Below are 9,020 nucleotides of genomic sequence, written 5' to 3'. Positions count from 1 at the left end.
TGTTGTAAAGCCAATGTTTAGTGTTCGTATTGGATTAATAGTTCAGGCGACAGATATTTAGCTACAATCGTTCTAAATATACAAAAGTAACAGTGTCATATAGCGATCTGCAGTCTTAAAAAACATACCTTTCTGAAACGTCCTTTAACAGCCGTTCTTGAACAGTTTCTGCTCGATCCTCTCCACTAACATTCTCTGGGTCTGATTCGGGCTCAAACTGGTATGGCAATATTGACGCCGTTGTTTACTGAAGCACAAACTACCGGTAAAGATAAGGGGGCGTGACGTTTCCGAACAACATGCACTTGGAGGTTAGCGAATCACAACACACTGGGCCAGCTAACCAATCTGAGCCCATTGCGTATTTTGAGGGGGGGGGGGCCTTCATAGAACGCGGAAATCATCCGACCGTTTTTACAAGGAGGGACAGAGCAGTGTAGAATAATGGTTAAATATGTGAAAAATAATGCGAATTTTTAAAAACGAAGCATGAACATGTTACAGTGCACCCCACCAACACAATCAAGCCTTCGAAAAAAGGCGTTTTACCACCCCTTTAATAGAATTGTAGTTATATAATAGAAAAATAACTATAGAAATTAAAATGTATTACAATTTTTAAATCTCAGCCAAGACAGTTTAAAATGGGCTGCTCTTCAGATTGTCCAATATTGCTTGTGTATAATCATATACACAAAATTCTTTAATAGTGCAATTATAAAAAAATACAAACAAATATAATATACAGAATACAGAATACAACATATGGATGAAAGTGAACAGCAGCAGGAAGTTCAGCGAGGAGGAAGTTCCTGTGTGTGTTTCTGTGTGATCTTCAGTGACTTACAGCTCAGAGAACTGAGAGCCTCAACAGAGAACTGAGCTGATCTGATTCAACATGGACAGATGCCTCATACTTATTCTCATTGTGGGAACAGGTACATTAATTATTAAATAATTAATGAAATTATGTACATAAATATTTAATTTGTTTTTAATTCTCAAACCCTAAAGGCAAAATTTATTTTAGTAATTTAGTACTTTAGTAATTTGTATTCCTGTAAAACATGATTTGAAATGTGTTTGCAAAAGTATTTGGTAAATCTTTTTTTATTTCTTTTTTTATTGTTGACAGGTTTGGTGACTGGAGAAAACATTGAGCCAGATAAAGGGACAGAAAAAAACTCTAAAGAAACAGAAACTGTCAAGCTGAGCTGCTCATATAGTGCAAGTAGTGAATATGTTCAGCTTTTCTGGTACAGACAGTATCCAAACAAAGAACCACAATATTTATTACGCAAAGGTGCTCGATCCTGGAGTGATAATGCTTATGCACACACCTCTGATGATCGGTTTCAGTCGACTACATCACGAACATCCACTGAACTCACTATTACTGATGTACGTCTGTCAGATTCAGCTCTCTATTATTGTGCTCTGTGGAGCCCAGTGATACAAAACATGAAACCTGTCGTACAAAAACCTGAAGCTCTTTTCACTTTGAACGAATCTAGTGAAAACCACAATCAAAACCCCAATCTAATGTAATAAAATATGTGGTAACACCTGTGTGAGGTTGAATTAGGCCTGTTATAAAAAGTCAAAGAAACAACAAAATGTTCAGGATATTACGTTTCATGAGGTTCCTTTCAGTGCACATCTTAATTTCTACTTCTTGAATTACTACTACATTTCAATCATTATGACTAAGGAGATTACTTTGACAAAACTGTTAGTTAACATTTGGTTTACATAAACAATACTATTATTGGTTATTCTTGACCATTAAATGTCTCACACTGAAAAACTAACATACATTCTTGGTAGAATATAATTCAAACTTCTCTGCAGCAAAACCACATGTGTTTTCTACATTCATATGTAAATAAAATAAAATTAATATATACATATTAAAAAGTTAAAAAAGGGTAAAACTTTAAAAGTCAAACAGGAGCTGCTATCACTTTGTTATTTTAATCTACAAAAACAATGTCATTTCAGAAGTTGGCCACAGTGTGGCATAATCTGTGATGTTGGTGGTAAATATTAATTTAAGCTCTCACTGTACAGTATGTGTGTAACGTCTGCAAACATTTGTGCACTGGAATATTTATGACTGTGCGTTCACACCGGACGCGAATAGCGCGTCAAATTCGCGCCTGCCGCGTCTAGTTATATGTTTTCAATTGATTTCATATTGCTCATTAAAACAATATGAAACGCCATGAATCTGGTTATTGTTAAAATCTATTTTGTGAAGATGTGCATGTGTGGAAAGTTACGACAGACCAGAAGAGGGCGATATACACTTAACATTGTCTTCTTTAAAGAGTTAAATTATGAGTTTGGTTAAATGTTTTATAATTTCATCAAATTAATCTAATTTGCAACTGTAATGAATGAGGACTATAATGTCTTGTATAGGTGAAACCCATAGGGCTTTATTACAATAACCAGCAGTATGCTATACATAAAAATCCACCATATTGGTGGATTTTTTTTGAAGAAGAGAATCTTTATGATTAGATTTTTTTTAATGTCTTCTACACAGCACAGCATTATAGTATGGTTGTGGTATATTATGGATTCATATGTATATACTTTAGTGTTCATTAACTAATGTTCTCATCCTCTTACACTGACAGAGGTGGAGCCTGTGAGATCTGATATAGAGCAAAGCAAACTAAACTCTCTTTCTTCCTACAGTGCAAACATGACGATCCTTTGTGTTCTGCTTCTGCTAATGTTGATAAAAAGTAAGAGAAATTTACTAATTCTAGACCTGATTTACTGAAATGTATATAATTTATATATTTACCGATTCTAGACATTTAATCACATGCTTTCTTGTTTTTTTTTTGTTTTGTTTTTTTACAATGTTTGGAGTTTTAATATTGCTTGAAACTTTTTTAACTGACTTATACATCAGCATGATTCTTTCTTTGGGTAAGTTTGATAAAAAAAAGTTTAATGGTTGTCTTGCAGGAGAGACGTTTGCACAGTCAATAACGCCGCTGGAAAACAAGGTGCTTAAGCTTCTGTTTACCATAATTGATGTGTGTGTTGATGAATGTTTATATGTGAATAAAAGCCTAAATGAAATCTGTTGAGTGTATAAAGCGATAATGTGATTTGAACTTTATGAATGAATAAAAAAACACTTATTTAAAAAAAAAAGCTTCGCTTCTGTCTTGAAGTATATGAAAAGAGGAGGGACTCCAGGGGCCCTATTTTAACGATCTGAAACGGAAGTATCAAACGCGAAACGCAAGTAACTTTGTGGGCGGATCTCGGGCGCTGTTGTTATTATACCAGCGGGATAAATGACTCTTGCGCCCGACGCAAATCTAAAATGGGTTGGTCTGAAGCAGCTACATTACTCATAGGTGTGGTTTGGGCGTGACGTGAAATAAACCAATCAGAGCATCATCTCACATTCCCTTAAAGAGCAGGCGCGCTTGTTCCATGGCGGATTGCTATTATAACGGCGGATTTGCCAGGCGCACGCCAGGAGCGGTTCACAGCCGAGGAGACCAACATTTTCATCAGGGCCGTAAAAGACGGAGAAGTGACATTATATGGGGATGGGAGAAACCCACCCAAATAAGCTTAGGTTAAGGCGTATAATAATTTTGGTAAATGTGTAGCAAAATTGTCATTTAAATATCTTATTTTCTTAAATGCACTGATTCACTCACAATAAAGATGTTTAAAGGAACCGTATGTAAGATTGTGGCCAAAACTGGTACTGCAATCACTTTCAAATTACTGTAGAGCGGTGTATCCCATCCCCTCCCCCTGACTCGAGGTTGCCAGATAGGCTGCAGGATCCAGCAGGAACGTAGGCTGACACGTAGCTGTGGTAACTAGAGCAGAGCTGGCAACCCGGATGCCGAAACACTACTGACTTTGTGATTGGTAGATAGGTGGAGGGTGGGGCATCAGGCCAAAACACAACATCAACATCAGTTGAGGGCTGCAACTTCACTTCTAAATGACAATATCCTGGCCGGACTACTGTTGTCAGTGATATAAGTATTTGAAATGAACATGATTTCTTAATGTTTAGTGACATATCAGGGCCATTTTATGATTAATTGAAATACATTTCTTACATACGGTTCCTTTAAAAATTGCATTTTCATTAAAGGGTTGGTTCACCCAAAAATGAAAATTCTGTCAGTGATTACTCACCCTCATGTTGTTCCAACCCCGTAAGACTTTCGTTCATCTTCGGAACAAAAATTAAGATATTTTTGATGAAATATGAGAGCTGGCTCATTCCTTCATAGGCTGCTGCAAGGTAATTGCATCTGCCGGCCCAGAAAAGTTAGTAAAGACATCGTTAAAATATTCCAAGTGACTACAGTGGCTCAACCTTAAGTTTATTAAGCGACGAAAATACTCTTTTACCTGTCAATCAACGCATCAAGATTGCACGCCATTGTCGCCAACAAGAACACGTGTTACATGTCCACTCACACATCCGCGTTTTTTCTCAAGGTGCATAGTCATTAAACATTCCCAGTTACATCCTAAACTTTTAGGGCAAGTATTGCAGTGATCTCGTCTTAGTGACAGGTTGATCCCGCCCTCACGCCGAAGTCATGAAGAGACAAGCGATGTCAATGTAAAAGGTATAGGGGAAGTTAGGCTATATTTTGATTAAAGATTACAAGGACACATGAATTTAAAATAAGAAGAAGAAGAAGAAGAAGAAGAAGAAAAAGAAAAAGAAGAATGTGCCCAGATGAATCATTTATTTATTTATTTTTGCTTTCAAACTTAATAAAAATGAGGCAGATTTTACATAAATTTGCAAGCCTGACATTTTCAGAAAATCTGAATGTTATAGAATTATCGCCCCATTTTTTAAATATTATTCTTCAGTTAATTAAACCGTATTTGTTTCAAACTTGCACTGACACACAGATAACGTTACATCTCTGAATGTTTTGACTGATAGACTGTGAGTTTTGGGTGGAGCTTTGAAGGATCTCACAAAAATCTCACAATTCTGTCTGCAGTTTTCATTCGTGGTTCAAGATGATGCTCCTGTGCTCTCTGCTTGTGCTTTCAGTAACTCAATGTAAGTGACAGTACTACTGTAAGTAGCTTTGTTTAAAGCTGAACTAGTAATACATTTAATGTTATGTAAGTTCATAGTAATTAATTAACATTATTTCAAAATTTCCTATTTGATTTACATTTTCTGAATATCTTCATCTTGTTATTCTTCCTAACGGAATGTTTTCTATTCTATGCAGATACATTTGCGCAGTCAATAAGACCATTGCAGAAGAATGTGCATGTAACTGAGGGGAAGCCGGTCACTCTCTCATGTAAATATAATGGCAGTGCAGACAGTCTGCATTGGTATCGACAGTATCCTAGATCCAAGCCTGAATTTGTGCTCCTCGTCCTGGAATCATCCTCAAAACATGTAACATATGCAAATCCCCGAATCCCTGGAATTGATGGACAAATGAGTATGAGTGAAAAACGTGTGGATCTGAATATCTCCTCTGCTACAGTATCAGACTCTGCTCTGTATTACTGCGCCCTGGAGCCCACAGTGACAGGAAACGCATCATCACTGCACAAAAACCTAAAGAAAGAGAAAGAACAAAATATCTGTCTTTTATCTCATGTTTGTTTGCAGATTGAGCAGATTAAATTGATTGAACTGATTAGAATTGACTAAATGCAAGTAGCCTATACTTTTCATAAACAAGACATTATTTAAAAATAGCTTTATAAATAATGTAAAAATATTTTAACAAACATATTTTAACATAATTATGATCACATCAGTGCTCTTATATAGTACATGGTAAAATGATATGAGTTTGTGGGCAAGATTTAAGGTTTTAGGTCTCTTCCTTTTTAATCTCTTCCACAACATTTTACATTTATTTTTCTATAAAAAGAAAGATGGCAAAAGTTTATTTTGCAATAGGCTATAAAAGGACAAAATTGTGGATTTGGTCATCCAGTGAAGTAACTCTGTTCTTTGTGCCCGACAACTTTGTAATTATTTTGTAAACATAATTTATATTCCTTTTCCAAACCCCCAAACAAAAACATGCACTCTTCAGGTTCCACAAGGTTTTTTTTTTTTTCAGCAATGCCATAAAAAAAAGATAAAAGAAATTGGGTTCCTCAAAAAATCTTTCAGTGAACAGTTCTTAAAAATATATATTTGTGTCAAGAATATATATATATATATATATATATATATATATATATAAACATTTCAGTTTGTATCTTTTTTTAAAGAAAGCTCCAATAACTTAAAAATGAATGTTTTTACAAATTTATTTTGTTACATTTTTCCCACTATCTAACAACTAAAAATCTATAAATCTTGAGAACAGCTTTAAGATGGATGCATGTGAGAACCTTTATAGTGACAGTCTTTTTAGAGGGTAAAAATACTGATACTGCAAGTCCTCTGTGATTCATAAATGTGTGTGTTTTCATCCAGAAGAGGGTGTTCTTCTCATTTCTGTAGTCCTCATGTACACAAAGAGCTCAAGACTCATCATGGAAGATCAAATCTTGCCACAGGGTGGAGCTCCAGACTTAAATCACAGTGTTCCAGTGAAGAAAAGACACATCTGAGTTTGTCATTTCATTCCATCATGCTGCTCTGTGCACTTGTAATATTTTCAGTACTAGCAAGTGAGATTCATTTATTTACTTTATCACCACATCTTTGGATTTAAACATGTTAATATTACATTTATCTCATCACAATAGTGAATTTAGTATGTTTTTTTTTTTTCTTCAGGAGACTCTCTTGATGATCTAATAATTTCTCATGGTTCTGAAAAAGAAGCTCAAGATGGTAACAGTGTTACTCTCTCCTGTAACTACAGTGGTGCTGTTTACAATCTACTGTGGTATCGCCAGTACCAGAGATCCAAACCAGAACTCCTTCTCTCCATCACTGAATCTGGAGATCCAGTTAAAGCAGATCCATCAGCCCACTGGTTTTCAGCTGAAGTTGACAAACACAGAAAGCTCATGGAACTGGAAATCAGCCCTGCTAAAGTAACAGACTCTGCACAGTATTATTGTGCCCTGCAGCCCACAGTGACTGGAAACCCTTTTCCTCAGTATAATCTTCCTGCATATTAGCCTTGCTTTTCATTGATGCTTAAAAAGCACATGTATTGGTCTTGATTGATAAATCCAAAAAGTTTTAGTGCCAGCAAGTCCACCTCAACTGCATATGTCCATCAGTCTCCATAATAACAAACGTGTGTATCTGGAGATCTCCTCTGCTGCTGTATCAGGCTCTGTGTATTACTGTGCTCTGGACCCCACAGTGACAGGAAAGCATGCAACACTGAAACACATTTTCTCCTGTGGTGTGACAAACTCAATCTAAAAGTATTTTTTCAACATGGTTTAATTCTTATTCATTTGTATTTTTATTATACATGCTGTTTTTTAATACCTCAAATTTAGTGTGGTGCTACAAGGAATATTTGTTCAAAATGTTCATTAAAAATAGTGAAAAAAGATATGATGACCACTCAGATTAAGCCAGGAGCAGGCCTTAGTTAAATCAGGACATATAGCTTTTATAAACAAAAAAGAATTAGAAGAAAATAACATTACTAGTGCATCTTGACACAACGGCACTGACATATTTTAATATTTTAATATATGTCAGTGCAAGTTGTTTTCAGTTAAAACAGCTCAAACATGCATTTTAGTCTGGGACCAGCTTAAGTCTTTTCTGTGAAACCGGGGGTAAGTGTCATTATTTTGCGTGTGCAATTCAAACACATATTTGAGAGAAAAATGTCTCCACCGTTTAATGTTTTCAGCTGAAGTTTAAGAAAGTATTACAGTCTTTGGCTTTTCTTTGACACACGCTGCCAGAGACTTTGAACATGAACTGGTTTAAGCATAAAGACTCCATTACAGAAGTAAATCATATTGCCAGAAGGCGGAGGTTAATATCATGATGTAGAAGCATTTTCATCTGAAGGAGGTTGTCAGAACTCAAAGGCATCCAGTCTGAATGATAGTCTTTCAGATTCTTCTTCAGATATCTGCTATCATGATTATTTTCACCCTCCTCAATTTGTTTTGGACGTTTATTGGTAAGATAAATATTACGTATTTACTGCTACTTTATACGGTTTATAACTGTTTGATTGATCTAACCAGGCGTTTATTCTTCATTATAGGCCACACAGAGGCAGATGCAATAAAATCCTTCTCAGGGGATGAATATAGATTTGTTGGTGACACTGTTACTCTGTCCTGCAGTTACAAAGACTATACGGGTACTGTACAGAATTTACAATGGTACAGACAATATCCCAGATCCAAACCGGAGTTCCTCCTTTACATCTACCAACATGGAGCTATGAGTGATAGACCAGACAGATTTTCTGCTGAAGTTCATCAAGATATTAAACGTGTGGATCTGAAGATCTCCTCTGCTGTACAGGGAGATTCTGCCATGTATTACTGTGCCCTGGTGCCCACAGTGACAGGAAATCTAACAGCATCATACAAAAACCTCCCATGCCATCATTCAAGATGAAGCTCTAAACACTTGCTTCATCTGGTCTTAAATGCCAATGCATCATCACAAATAGTCTGTCCTTTTGCTGAAACAATAAAGCAATAAATTGAAGGATCAATTTATTCACAAAATTCTATAATAAATAGTGTAAATGTTAACATAGAGAGGGAGTCAGGAGATGAGCGGTGAGTCAAGTGCAGCGACTAACTCCTGTTTCTCATTGCAGTAATTGGCATGGAGAAACCGGATGTAAGGCCGCTGACTATATGGGAAAGGGGGAGAGAGACTACGGCAAACTAGTGTGTGGTGTCTGTATTGTTGGGGATAAAACAAACAGAGAACTATATTGTTTGAGTGAAGCGCAAGTGTGGTTTTTGTTGCTTTATTAAAGAGTGTTCAATAAAAGAATCTACGAGTTCGCCACAGCCGACCCTGTCTTCTTCTTCCTTACAATGAATCTCATCACAAA

General features: G+C 36.1%; 2 long non-coding RNA genes across 3 annotated transcripts; both read left to right on the top strand.

The window, feature by feature from the left end:
• The first annotated feature begins 857 nt into the window (after nt 1-857).
• On the top strand, nt 858-6,170 carry LOC309500449. 2 transcript variants are annotated; one of them, XR_014206604.1, is made up of 5 exons: nt 858-938; nt 1,136-2,756; nt 2,986-3,026; nt 5,028-5,089; nt 5,268-6,170. It is a non-coding gene; the product is annotated as an uncharacterized lncRNA (long non-coding RNA). The 2 variants fall into 2 exon arrangements; XR_014206605.1 differs by having other exon boundaries at nt 1,136-3,026.
• A 1,461-nt stretch (nt 6,171-7,631) lies between these two features.
• On the top strand, nt 7,632-8,871 carry LOC309500455. Its single transcript, XR_014206612.1, has 2 exons — nt 7,632-8,120; nt 8,208-8,871. It is a non-coding gene; the product is annotated as an uncharacterized lncRNA (long non-coding RNA).
• Nucleotides 8,872-9,020: the final 149 nt, after the last annotated feature.

Source organism: Leuciscus leuciscus, assembly GCF_965113295.1.
Source record: "Leuciscus leuciscus genome assembly, chromosome: 6".
Lineage (NCBI taxonomy): Eukaryota > Metazoa > Chordata > Actinopteri > Cypriniformes > Leuciscidae > Leuciscus > Leuciscus leuciscus.
Note: the sequence above shows the minus strand (reverse complement) of the source record. Positions and strands in the feature narration are given on the sequence as shown.